Below are 14,387 nucleotides of genomic sequence, written 5' to 3'. Positions count from 1 at the left end.
CTTGCAACAATATCAGAGGAGTCACAGAAGTGTTGTCAGCCTTCTAGGAAGGTGTGTGCGCTTTTTTAATGGAACCAATGTCATTCACTGCGAGAGGAAGTTCATATAATAGAAGACACTGTAGTATAATACCTAATAATATAATGTTGACACAGTTTTACACAAATTATCTTGTCCGAAATCAGGCATAACCCTGTGCTTAGGCATAACCAGGTGGCAAGAAAAGATATATCTAATACTTATAAACATCCATGAGTCAGAAACAAACATTCATAACATTCATCATATAAATGTTGCACCTACAATGAAGTGATACCATCCATGATTTTGGAGAGGAGACAGGCTATGGCAAGAATCGCCGTTGTCGCCGTGTTGAAGAATAGTGGGCTCCATGAGTTCCGGACTACTTCATAATGATAACAAATTCTTATTGTAGACAAATTAACACGTGTAACATGTGTTTAATCAACATAAAAGTTTACTTACTTTCAAAATGACACCGCAAGAATTGAAAATTATTCTATCTTCATCTCCTTTTTCCATGATCGTTTCTTTAGAGGCAGCATCAGAGCCTGCCTCTTCTACTGAATCAGAATGCATGTTTGTTCCCTTTGTTAATTGATTTGAATAATTTTCAGACATGTTTGAAAAATTACGACCATTCGCGATCAGTAATAAATTGTTTCTGCGAATCTTCAAAGTCGATAGAAAAGGTTGGCAGATCCACGTGTCACATTACAATACCGATATTTAATACACAAATCTTGCTTACGATACAAATACGCAGCTTGGCAATGTATAGACGGAGTGTGGTCATTATTAGTTATTTAGTTAGCTAAACATTGAAACGCTATAAAATGGCTTATTTTAGAAAGGTCCGCAATAGTCCGGTATTATCCTGAAATATTCCAAACATCCTGGGACTAGAAATATCTAGAGAGCGAAACTTCTAGCAATTCTCCTCGCAATCTTCAAAAGTACGTCCTTCAGAATAAATCGGAACAATGTTTATATATTTAAAAGGGGAAGAGAGGGCTACCATACCACATAATACTCTTGGTTGTACCTACGTTTTTACGCGAAAATGTAAAATTTCATCCAATGCCAATCGCGCGTCTTATGAGTAATTTCTTGCCTCGGACAGCCATTTTAGCCTCTTGCCCTCTTAATCTGGACTCGTTTCTAAGTGGCATGCATTTTGTTTTTTTTATATATACATTTATAATTATGTTTAATAATATATATTGTGTGTTATGTCTAAGCATAATAAATAAAATACTGTTTTTTATGAATTTGTCTATAATATCACTCATAAACAAACATCAGGACACTGGATTTATATATACAGCAAACGTTGTACTGCGATACAAATTAATAAAAAAATTAAGAAAAATATTTATACATGGGGTTATAAAAACAGATGTAAGCTGATTCTCATACCTACCCGATGTGCACACAAAATTTCATACATCACTTCTGTAAACTCGAGTTTGGTAACTGTTCTATAAACTCGAGTTTGGTAACAAACACCGCGACACGAGATTTTTATATATTTGAAGATTTAGCTACGCAAGTATTTTTCTCGATGAAATACTAATGTTTAATGTAATTAAAATTATAGATAAAAATTATCTTTAAGCTTTTTATCGTGCTAGGATTTATTTATGTAGGTATTATAGATATATGATTTTCGCTCTGTCTATTGATGTGCATTACTAGACTTATGTGAAATGATAATCATAACAAAAGATCCTGAGGTATGGTGGTTTCAATTATACTATATTATGTATTATTTAGATTCCTAGTATTTTTCCACTTCGAGAGATCGGATTATTACATATATTACTCCGTTTCAGGATATTCCTTTGTTATGTTCGACTGGAACTATTTGACTTTTAAATAGGTGCAACGGTTATGAAATATATTTCTACGTCAATAAACGGCCATTTTAGCCTAATATTTTACTGCTATACCTTCTTTTGCCTATGATGAAATTTGGAGAGTTGCTATCTAGGAAAGAGGCCTTGGTACCTACCTGCTCTCAAAATTTAATAAATCACATTTATACTTCAAAGCAAACATTTATACAAATTATCACTTGGAAAACCATCTGCATCGGTGGCAGCCATGTGATGAAAAGCCAGCGCGTCAGTTTTGTCTTTTCCATAGGTAAGAGGCGGTACGTCGGGGGACGGGTGCAGAGTACGCGATAATTTTTTTTTAATAGACAGGTCAAATGTCGAAATTATTTTAAAACGCCATTGCTTTCTGTATGTGCACGGATTCATCTTATAATTTACCTAATAATCATTATTAATTAAAAGATATTTTTTTAAATGTAATAAAGGAATCTTTTGGATGCTATTTGAAGTTACAAACAAAAAAAATACAACGAAGATTTGTTCGGAGATGCAATGTCGACATTACACGCGTCTCACACAAAACCTGCGTGAATCAACGATTGTAGATAATATTCATCATCATCAGCCGGATGACGTCCACTGCTGGACAAAAGCCTCCCCCAAAGATTTCCACGACCATCGGCGCTGCCCACATCCAACGTATTCCGGCGATCTTGATCAGATCTTCGGTCCATTTTCTGGTGGGCCTACCAACACTGCGTCTTCCGGTACGTGGCCATTCGAGCACTTTACTGTCCCAACGGCCATCTATCCATCAAACTATGTGCCCTGCCCACTGCTACTTCAGTTTCGCAATCGTCTGGACTATGTCGGTTACTTTGGTTCTCTTACAGATCTCCTCATTTCTGATTCGATCTCGCAGGAAAACTCCGAGCATATCCCTCTCCATTGCCCTCTGAGCGACCGTGAGCTTTCTCATAAAGCTCATAGTTAACGACCACGTATGCGTACCGTAAGTCATCACTGGCAACACACACTGGTTGGAAACCTTCGTCTTCAGACACTGTATATAATATTATGCTCTACTGTATAACATTTTGTGCCCTATTTAATGTGTAGTCGGTCGAAATTTCTTACAATACTTTACCGTAGCTATTTGCCTACTAAACCGAGATGTGCTTTCATTTGTAAATGATTTGTCCATTAGGGCATTACTGAGACGTATTTTATGAATATTCTTCGAATACATTGGACACGATTAAAAGGAAAATGATAAGAAATTTCCTCTAGTATGTTTTTGTCTATTTATAGTTGTTTTTTCGCTTAAAAGATTTAATTTTATGTTTCACTTTGTTATCTACAGTAACATTTTTGACAATACTTTATATATAAACGATAATTGTTTTTAATGAGTTACGAACGAGTAACATAATTATATTCTGAACATTCTATAGAAAAATGAGACATCTCTCTGCTTGATCCACTTTCACTGAAGTATAGCGGAGAGGAGATGTGGAAATAACGAAATCTGATTGGTTATCAATACCCATCTCCGGTCCTCTCCGATTTGATGGAAACCGGGCCTTATATGCTTAGACAGAGCCTCTTACTGCTAGACAACCGATGAAAACAGGCCGGGTATATTGCTATTGTGTGCGAGGCAAGCTACATAATACACTCGCGGTTTATATGTCACCCTTAACACAAAGTGACGTATAAATATCGTGTATTACTCGAAATAGAGGTTAATTGAGAACCATGTTTACCAGTTATAGTCTAGTTCTGTTTTCCTTTTATATTTACCGCCATTTCGAAAAGGGTTGAGCTTTAATGAGAAGAAGTGGATTTAATGAATCATTGTCACTATTTTAAATCAACATTTACTGCTTCAACTTTTTACAAATCATTTGAGTTATAATTTAAGTAAAGTGATGCAACAAAAATACTTAAACGTCAAATACTCAACGCCTTCACACGAGTAAGTAAAAAGAAAAGTAATACGTGCATCAATCCGCACACACCGTAAATATATAAAGGTATTTTGTGAGCATTTTATTAGTGATTATAAAAAAATGAACTAAACTTTCAGTTTACAGTATCATCATGCCACGACAAGTGGGGCCGGCACAACGAGCATGACGCATGGGCCATGTGATGTGAGTCATCGTATCTCCTTCGACCATATTTTAAGGAAGGAAAAGACCCGTACCACGTCGCCGAAAATAATGTTCATCTACATATTAAACAATACTCACTAAATCTATAATACTCACTAGTCTAGTAAGGGCAGCCACGATACGAATATTTTATATGAGAGGGGCAAACGGTCAGCGGTACATTTGTTGCATCCGCGGTGGTATTTGCTGTGCACGGTTTTTGGCAAAATTTACTGACAGTGTCCAATGTCTGTAGTAGTAGTGAATGTAAAAAGTCTGTATACCTACAAATAGTTTTGAAATTTTCTTGATTCGCGGACGCGTTTACGAATCCGACAAAAATAAGATATTTTTCGGTAGAGTTTGTGATGAAATGAAACTAAATCTAGCAAAACTAAAAATTGCCACAAATAGATTACTTCTTTAACTCCAAGTAGCGGGAAAGTTTTGCTTTGAAATTTTGATATTTTATGTCGTAAAAACGATTATCCGTTACCGTCCTTCATACAAAATTCACGAAATGAGGCTTCATTCAGTCTGTCAATTCTGTATTTTTTTAATAATTAGTGATTTATAAGTTCATCTCTAAATATAAGGTAAATATAAAACGGAAATTCAAGATGGCGCTTATAAAACTGGCAACTTTTCTTCATAGGTGTCATTTTCATGGATTTCAGGGTCAACAATAACGAACATCGGATCAAAATTGAAATCCAAGATGTTGCCTATGAAATTTACCAACTTCTCTTCATGGGTGTTATTTTCATGGTATACGGGGTCGACAATATCGAATATCGGGTAAAAATCGAAATTCAGGATGGCGACTATGAAATTTACCAACTTCTCTTCATGGGTGTCATTTTCATGGTTTTCGGGGTCAACAATAACGAATCTCGGGTCTAAATTGAATTACAAGATGGCGCCTATGAAATTCACCAACTTCTCATCATGGGTGGCAGTTTCATGGTTTTTGGGGTCAACAATAACGAATATCGGGTCAAAATCGAAATCCATGATGGTGCCTATGAAATTTACCAACTTCTCTTCATGGGTGTCATTTTCATGGTTTTCGGGGTCAACAATAACGAATTTCGGGTCAAAATCGAATTTCAAGATGGCGCCTATGATATTTATCAACTTTTCTTCATGGGTGTCATTTTCATGGTTTTCGGGGTCAACAATAACAAATATCGAGTCAAAATTGATATCCAAGATGGCGCCTATGAAATTTACCAACTTCTCTTCATGGGTGTCATTTTCATGGTTTTCGGGGTCAAAAATAACGAATTTCGGGTCAAAATCGAATTTCAAGATGGCGCCTATGATATTTATCAACTTTTCTTCATGAGTGTCATTTTCATGGTTTTCAGGGTCAACAATAACAAATATCGGGTCAAAATTGAAAACCAGGATGGCGCCTATGAAATTTACCAACTCCTCTTCATGGGTGTCATTTTCATGGTTTTCGGGGTAGACAATATCGAATATCGGGTCAAAATCGAAATTCAGGATGGTGACAGAATTATTATAAAAGGCCTGTCCAACAATATCCCACATACTAAATTAATTCTTCATTCCCTAAGTATAGAAATATATACGTTTCGACTTTTTATCCCCAATATTTACAAAACACATTCCGTTACCAATCTGATTAAAAAATCTCTAATTTTGATTTTAAAAGACCTATCTAATAATAATCTACATGCAAAAAAAAATTTTTTCATTCCCTTTTTAACCACAAGAAGCTCTACCCCTCTTATCAATTATTACCACCACATTATGTCAAGAAGAGTTATTTCAATAGATATTGTAATTTATGGTATAAGCTATTACATAACGTATATCTTCATTAATCCCGCATTATATACAAAAGACCAAAGGAGATGTCATGTATCAAACCTGAATCTAACTTTCAAAGACCTATCCAACGATACCTCACAAGGTAAGTCTCCAGTAAATACTGGACTAGTTGACTAATACGGAATCTTAAACTCAATTTTTAGCAGACAACACAAAAAATGGCGTGCGTACAAAGTACACATGTCAGAAGTGAAACATATTTGTGAAAACCAATTTTTAAATCTCGTTAATATTAATAATTATCCTAATCTGTTCTCTAAACCAATTAATTTTAGTCAATATTAGAAATTATTAAATGTTCTAATAATTATTATTACTTATTAAACCTGCACGATACAAAGCTAGTAGGGAAGATGTTCTACTTACTCGCGGCCGCGTGCTATACCTGCATGATACAACGCTAGTAGTGAAGTTGTTTTACTTCATAGCGGTACCGTCTGCTTCATGCTACATTCGCCCTTTCTTACTCAGACTCAATCTCCTTTCCCTCTTCTTGGATAAACACGTCCTTCATTTTCGTGACACTTTATTCCGTTTCATCCGTAAAAAATTTACCTTCATGCGGGCAAAGAAGTTTCACTTCAAAATTGATCGCAAATTCATTCTCTGCACCCTCGAGAATCTCGAAAACGATATGCATATTGTTGAAATCATAATTTTGCGCGGCAGCCAATTTGAATTTAAATTATGATCCCAAATTCGTTCTCTGCACTCTCGAGAACCATGGATACGATATTCATTTTGTTGAAATCATAATTTTGCGTGGCGGCCATCTTGTATTTAAAAAGTGAACCCAAATTCGTTATCTGCGCCCCCGAGAACCTCGGATTCGATATCCATACTGTTGAAATAATAATTTTGCGCGGCGGCCATCTTGGATTTTTAAAAATTATCCCAAATTCGTTCTCTGTGCCCTCGAGAACATCGGATTCGATATCCATAAAGTTGAAATCATAATTTTGCGCGGCGGCCATCTTGGGTTTAAAAAATGATTCCAAATTCGTTCTCTGTATCCTCGAGAACCTCGGATTCAGTATCCATAAAGTTGAAATCATAATTTTGCGCGGCGGTCATCTTGTATTTCAAAAATGATCCTAAATTCGTTCTCTGCGCCCTCGAGAACCTCGGATTCGATATCCATAATGTTGAAATCATAATATTGCGCGGCGGCCATCTTGGGTTTCAAAAATGATTTCAAATTCGTTCTCTGCGCCCTCGAGAACCTCGGATTCTATATCCATAATGTTGAAATCATATTTTCTATTGCAAAGTCTATGCATATCAGACAGATAATTAAAAATGCACCGAATAAAATAAACATGACTTGGAATGTGATGAACTGGGAATCTGGAGGAGTGAAAGACCGCAACATTGAATAAAATTTATCAATAAACAATACTATAATTCAATCTCAGCAGGAAGTTGCTTCTGCTTTTGAGAATTTTTTTTCTGACATTCCAGTTTCTATTACAAGCACTCTTGTCTCCTCCACCAGTGTTGCTGAGTCACTTCTTCTGGAAAATGTTAAAGAATGCCAACAAACTTTCAATTTTAGTTTTGTTAGCCCTGGAGTAATAATTAAAACTTTTAAGTCTCTCGACATGAAAAAATCTGCTTATATATGGGGCATTTCTGTTAAAATAATAAGTTCAATAATTGATGTCATAGCACCATATCTTGCAATAGTCTTTAATAATTGTATTAATCGTGGCGTGTCTCCTGACCTTCTCAAACATAGTAAAATTACACCAATATTTAAGTCGGGTTGCTCTTCTGACCCGAATAACTATCGTCCTGTGTCGGTTTTGCCGACCCTTAGTAAAATTTTTGAAAAATAATTTTAAGCCAAATGCTTACTAAGAAATAGGACTTATTTAATCAAAACAAATCTTATAACTATATTTACAATACTACGACTACATAAAATTAAAACTATCATTACGTGGAAGCGTACCAAGAATACTGGCAGCATTACCGCGTTGGATAGCAAGGCTGATCCGTTGACCGAAATAGCTGCCAGCGCTTGGGTTTCCAGTAGCCTTATTGAGGCGCGAAGATAGTATTTTGAACATTCTCCGCAACTCTGGGCCCCACGGGCCAAGTGTCTCGACACCAAACGGCACAAAGATGTATGACTTACTGAGACCAACATATTTGCGACGCTTGCTGTCTTCGGCAGTCGAAGCAGCAACCCCAGCACCAACTGACGTAACTTGGACATGAGAAGGAGCCAGAGTGTCGACGCAAGTAGCGTCCCACACCAGCGCCCTTCCCCGTGCCCAAGCCACCAGCGTCATTCCATCAGGACGCTTGCCATCGCGGCGGGTAATACCATTTGGCTCTAAAACAGCTGGTATATTAAGAGCGGCAAATGCCCTGCGGATGACTTCATTAATGCTGGCGTGACGACTGATACGGCCTGCCGATTTTAGGCAGGATAACCCGTGGCGTCCAAGAGCTAGATGCTCTCTCTGAACGCCACATCTACATTGATGTGGTTCATTCAGTTTTATACCTAGCCGGAGTGATACGCATATTGACAATGTCATATTGTCAAGTAGCGTTCCAATCGGCGCATAAGGCAAGGCTTGTAACCAAAAGCCCGACTCATTTTGTGTCACGGCCAAAAGACGAGCACGCTCTGTTATGTCAGTAGATGAGACCAATAGATCATCAAAGGCTGACTTACAAAGAAGTGCGTCCCATGCTTTTTGATATGCTTACTTACTTTAAATCTTATAAGTTACTTCATTTGAAACAATTTGGCTTTACTAGGGGACGTTCAACAACGGATGCAGGTGTTGAGCTAATCAATAATATTTTTGATGCCTGGGAGGAATCGCAGAATGCACTTGGCATCTTCTGTGATTTATCTAAGGCTTTTGATTGTGTTCAACATGAAACGCTGGTCAGGAAGCTATACCACTATGGCATAAAAGGAACTGCGCTCGATCTTCTGACTTCATATCTAAACAATAGAATTCAGAGGGTCGACGTGAATGGCAAGAGATCTCCTGGGACTCTTCTCAGTATGGGGGTACCACAAGGGTCTATTCTTGGACCGTTCCTCTTCCTTATCTATATAAATGATCTTCCTAATCTTATAGAGAAAAAACATAAGGTAGTATTGTTTGCGGACGACACTTCACTGATTTTCAAAGTGAAAAGAAACCATGCTATGTATGACGAAGTGAACGATATTTTATCTGACATCGTGTACTGGTTTAGTGCTAATAACCTTTTGTTAAATAGCAAGAAAACTAAATACATTAAATTTACCGTACCAAATGTCAAAAATGTAAATGCAAATGTTTTGTTAAACGGAGAGGTGATAGAACCGGTGGAATCTGCTATATTTCTTGGCATAACTCTAGATTCCAAATTACAGTGGGGCCCCCATATTGAAGGATTGGCAAACAGACTTAGTTCTGCAGCAAGCGCGGTTAAAAAGATTAGACAATTAACTGACATAGATGCGGCGCGACTAGTATACTTTGATTATTTCAATAGTATTATGTCCTATGGTATATTGCTATGGGGCAACGCTGCCGATATTAATACAATATTTGTGCTGCAGAAGAGGGCTATTCGCGCTATTTATAACCTAGGTCCTAAAGAATCATTGAGAGCAAAATTTAAAGAAATTAACATCTTGACTGTTGCTTCTCAATATATTCTTGATAATGTAATGTATGTTCATAGGCACATAAGTGAATTTGCCAGAAACTGTCATAACCATAATGTTAACACCAGGAACAGACAAACTTATGATGCCTACTACTCGGCTAAGTCGAGTTAGTAAGTCTTTTGTGGGGCGATGTATATGCTTTTACAACAAGATCCCAGAAAATGTCCAAAACAAAAGTATAACGTTATTCAAAAGAATTGTTAGAAAACGTTTGTGTGGTAAATGTTACTATAACATAAATGACTTTCTTAATGATACCACAGATTGGGAATGGAGTAACCGCCCTCAGGCTATTAAATAATAAGTTTAATTGTACAATATTACTTTGTAAACATATTTATTTATTCGATGAAAAAAAAAATCCCCGCTGAGTTTGTTGCGCCCATTCTTCTCAGGTCTGAGGCATTCATTTTGGAATGGGTGGTAGTTTTTGACTTTCAATAAGTGATGTCACATCCTATTTTGAATAAAAATATTTGAATTTGAATTTGAATTTAAGCATAATTTTGCGCGCCGGCCATCTTGGATGTCCAAATTCGTTTCCTGCACCCTCGAGAACCACGGATACGACATCCATAATGTTGAAATGATAATTTTTCGCGGCGGCCATCTTGGATGTCGTAATGTATCCTAAATTCGTTTCCTGCACCCTCGAGAACCTCGGATACGATATCCATAATGTTGAAATCATAATTTTGCGCGCCGGCCATCTTGGATGTCGAAATGTAGCCCAAATTCGGTTTCTGCACCCTCGAGAACATCGGATACGATATCCATAATGTTGAAATCATAATTTTTCGTGGCCGCCATAATATTTTACTACTAAACGAATACATCAACCAATTATCCAAAATACATAGGTATTAAACAAAATTCAAACTTGCTAAAGTATCAAGTTAATTTGATTCCCGCAATTAACTTTAAGTACGTGTATGTGTTTGAGCGGTGTCAGTGTAGTGGTGCGATTCGATACCTCTCTGTTTTGTGAACGCGTCCTTAAATGTTAAATTCACCTTCCTTTAAGGCCGGCAACGCGCCTGTGATTCCGGTGAATACTGACCACAGTTGACCCTTTCGCACGTTTACCCTCCTCTTCCATAAATAAATAAATATTATTAGTCTGCTTTTTATTAAAATGATGTGAGCTATCAAATTAAAATATAAAAATATTTGCATTTTACCTCTTCAGTCGAACTAGATAGTCAAACTAAATTATGTTTAATGTGATCTGTTTGAGATTATATTATATATTATTAAGCAAAAGCATTACAGATCACACATTGAATCTAGGGAAATTCGCTAATAAGAAATTGACTTGAATATTTTTATTACAAACGTAAAAAAGGGACCTCCCTTGCAGGATTACCTGATCTACGATCCAAATAATGCAAAACCGGAGCACAACGGAATGAATGTGGACAACGAAATAAAAATGGCTCTGTCGTAAATCCTATTACTCACAGCTGAATATCTAAGTGATTGGGCAGTCTGGACCAGATTTTAGTTATTTTATTGCGGTAGAAATGACTGTACAATACTAATAAATATTGTATTTTTTATTGAAAAGAGCGCAAAAAAAGATTGCTGGGAGTGTTTCTTGCGCCGCTTCTTCTCTCTCATAGCGCCATTTGTTTCCGAAGCGGTAGTAGTATCTAGTATATTAGAAATGACATCAAATAGAATTCTAAAGGAAGAAATTTTGAAGAAAATAAATGCCTTTTATGCTCTTTAATGAATAAGCAATTGCGACTCAATCCTTACGACAATAAACCATAATTTACCTTTCGGAATAAAGATCGGTACTATAGTATCATTGGTAACTTACATTTGTAGACGGAGTTGAAAAATACAAATAAAAATCCTATTATTATTATTATAACTTTGAAAGTTATGAACGCGAGAAAAGTTAATTTCACACAGTGAATTTAAGAAATTGGCTGATAAAAAGTTGACTTGAATAATAATTTTAAGAAACGTAAAAAGACACTTCCCCCTGCAAGATCCAGTGATCTTGCAGCTTACGATAAAAAAATGTGAAAAAGCAAACAAACAGCGTAACAACAAGATAATTATAATTATGATTAAATAACAAGAGAGAAACGGACTCAATATAATATGTTCCCTGAATGAATACTGCGAGAAGAGAGAAACCGGAGCACAACGAAATGAATAAAAAAGGAATTGCGACCTTATCACAAAAAACCAAAATTTACCTTTCGGAATAAAAATCGGTACCATAGTACCATAATTTTTTTAATTGTACAGAAATCCAGTGATATGGTATGTTTCATCATACTCGTTAAAAATGATGATGATACGAACAGCGGGACTCGGTTTCCGTAAAATATAGAAACAGAAACGATGCCTTTTACAGGCGCCATTCTCGTGGTAAAAGTGTTTTTTTTTTAAATGTGAAATTTGAAGCAGTTGTTACTTTCGGTTTTTACTGCATTCTGCCACATATGTCGCATTTATAAGGCGTTTAAAAACAAGGTGACTGTTAATAGGATATTTAAAAACTGTGAATAACTAAAGATAGGTAAAATGGAAATTAACAGTCATAAGTAGTAATGGTAGTAAAATTATAATATATGATACTTGTTCATCTTCACGTGAGAAAAAATACGCTTTATATAACAAGTGGAAGAGAGTTTATTCCATTTATAATCGAGAAAACCTTTATAGGACAACGATGTCAAATAAAATAATAATATTGCAATAGTCCGTCTGAAAAATATTGCAATCGGGCTGAAAGATCTACTTAACCCAAGATTCGTGAAATTTAAATATTGCACGCCTTTTCCAGACAGTAACATATTTACTCTGAATGCAAGTGCCCGTCAATTTTTCTAAAATGTCTGGAAAGGTTTCTAAAAATATTGTAGAGTTAGACAAAATGGAAACTGTGTTAGAAGAAGCAGCGTGCTCTAATGTTAAATCTAAGGAAACGGTGATGGAAAATATAGTTGAAAAGAGAATTAATTTAAATTCTAGTGGAGTCTTAGTGAAAGTAAGTAAATTTAGTGATGATAAAGAACACTTTGCACGTGTTTATTTGTCTAAATTCGTCAAGATTTTAATACAGCACATTTAATACGGCGGATTGGATCATATTTTGAGGTTGAGGAACAGAACAGAAGGACGAGAAAGATTTTGTTATGTGGTTCCTATTGGACACAAACCTTAAAAGTAGTTAGACATTTTCTTAAATACAGATACGTTCTCATATATTCTTCATTTTTAATCAATTTGTTTTAAATACATACGTCTAAAAATAGACCAATTAATGTGATGGTAGACTAGTAGATTTAGTATCAGCTAATATCCGTCAAGTACTGGGATTACTTGTTAGTAGGTGATTGTCTGACACAGTCCCTGCGTATTACAATAACTTTCAGCAGTGCCGTAAGCTGAGCCAAAATCTCTTAGTAAGCACTTTACGATGATCGGTTGCCCCTTGGGAACATACTTAGCAAACATACTATCTAACATTTCCCAGTCAACTCAATATCTAGCTAACAAAAGAAAGACAACTAAAATCATATCAATTATATCTTATTAATACATTTATAGGATAAATATCCAGGTCATATCGAAAGGTCGAAAGCTAGACTCAATATGTGGAGAAAATCATTCATCTTCGTTAATTCTTCACCATCGGGAATTCGAAGGTCGGAACATAAAGGCAATATGGATGGAAATGATGATACGGTATTCGGACAATGGGCGCTATATCGTCGACTTGACTACTCTGCGAGGGTGAAGCAGAGGTGTTGGGGCGACACCGCATGGGGCCTCTGTACGTACAGGCTAGTAGTTGGGTCATTGAAGTGACAGTTTGTATCATTATAATTAATACGCGGATATATTTTGGTTTTGTATAGGCGATAACTAATCCAGTGACCAATCCGTGTTCTGCCAGAGTAAAAGTGTTCTATGGTTCTGCCTTCGAATGTGCAACATGCAGTAATAATGAGTTAAACTGCTAATTGGGAGCTTGGCTAATAAATCATCGAAATAATTTTCATGACTCATGTTTAAGGCTCGACGACGGTAAAATATATCGTGTTAATTCAAACCGACATAGCTTGTAAAAAGTGACGGCAAATCGTCAGATTTAACGTAAGCAGCTGAAGTTATAAACAAAAGTCCATACAAACTTGGCTGCGCAGTTTTTGTCAAAACATAATAAATTTATTCTATATAGCACAGCGTGACTCATATCTGCTTGGGAAAACTTATATCAGAATTGTAATTTTAAATGCGCAATATTTATTCGGAAGCTACATAAATTTCACAGGTTTCATTCGTCAATACAAATACAAAGTAGTAGTATGGAAAGTGCTAGTAACTTGCATAGTAAACAGATTGAAGATTTATACATATTATGATACATCAATTATTTTTGGAATGGTGATATTGCTTTACTTATATTATACATAATAAATAGCCTGTCACGTTGCAACACAGATGGATGTACGTGGCATATTATCCGAGGTCAAGGTCAGGGGACGGTCAAGGTGATTGTGCAAATCGTTCTTCTGATTGGTGATCTTTTATGGATCTAATGTTACTATGACGTCACTAAGATATTTTATTTTCCCTAACTCCCTTACCTTTTTGACTTATTAATTTTCTAATTTAATTTTCCTCCTGTAACTTATGGTCAGGATTATACTTTTGGTCCCATACGTTATTGGTTTTAAACGATTCATATTCGTGTGAATTAAAATCATCTTAACTCTTAAGGCGACAATAAATGCCAGCGACCTTGAGCAAGTGGGAGGAGCTTGCTTCAATTCCGAGCACTGACGAGTGCCG

This window comes from Leptidea sinapis, chromosome Z, assembly GCF_905404315.1.
Source record: "Leptidea sinapis chromosome Z, ilLepSina1.1, whole genome shotgun sequence".
Taxonomy (NCBI): Eukaryota; Metazoa; Arthropoda; class Insecta; order Lepidoptera; family Pieridae; genus Leptidea; species Leptidea sinapis.
The sequence above is the reverse complement of the archived record's forward strand: the minus strand, read 5'-3'. Positions refer to the sequence as shown.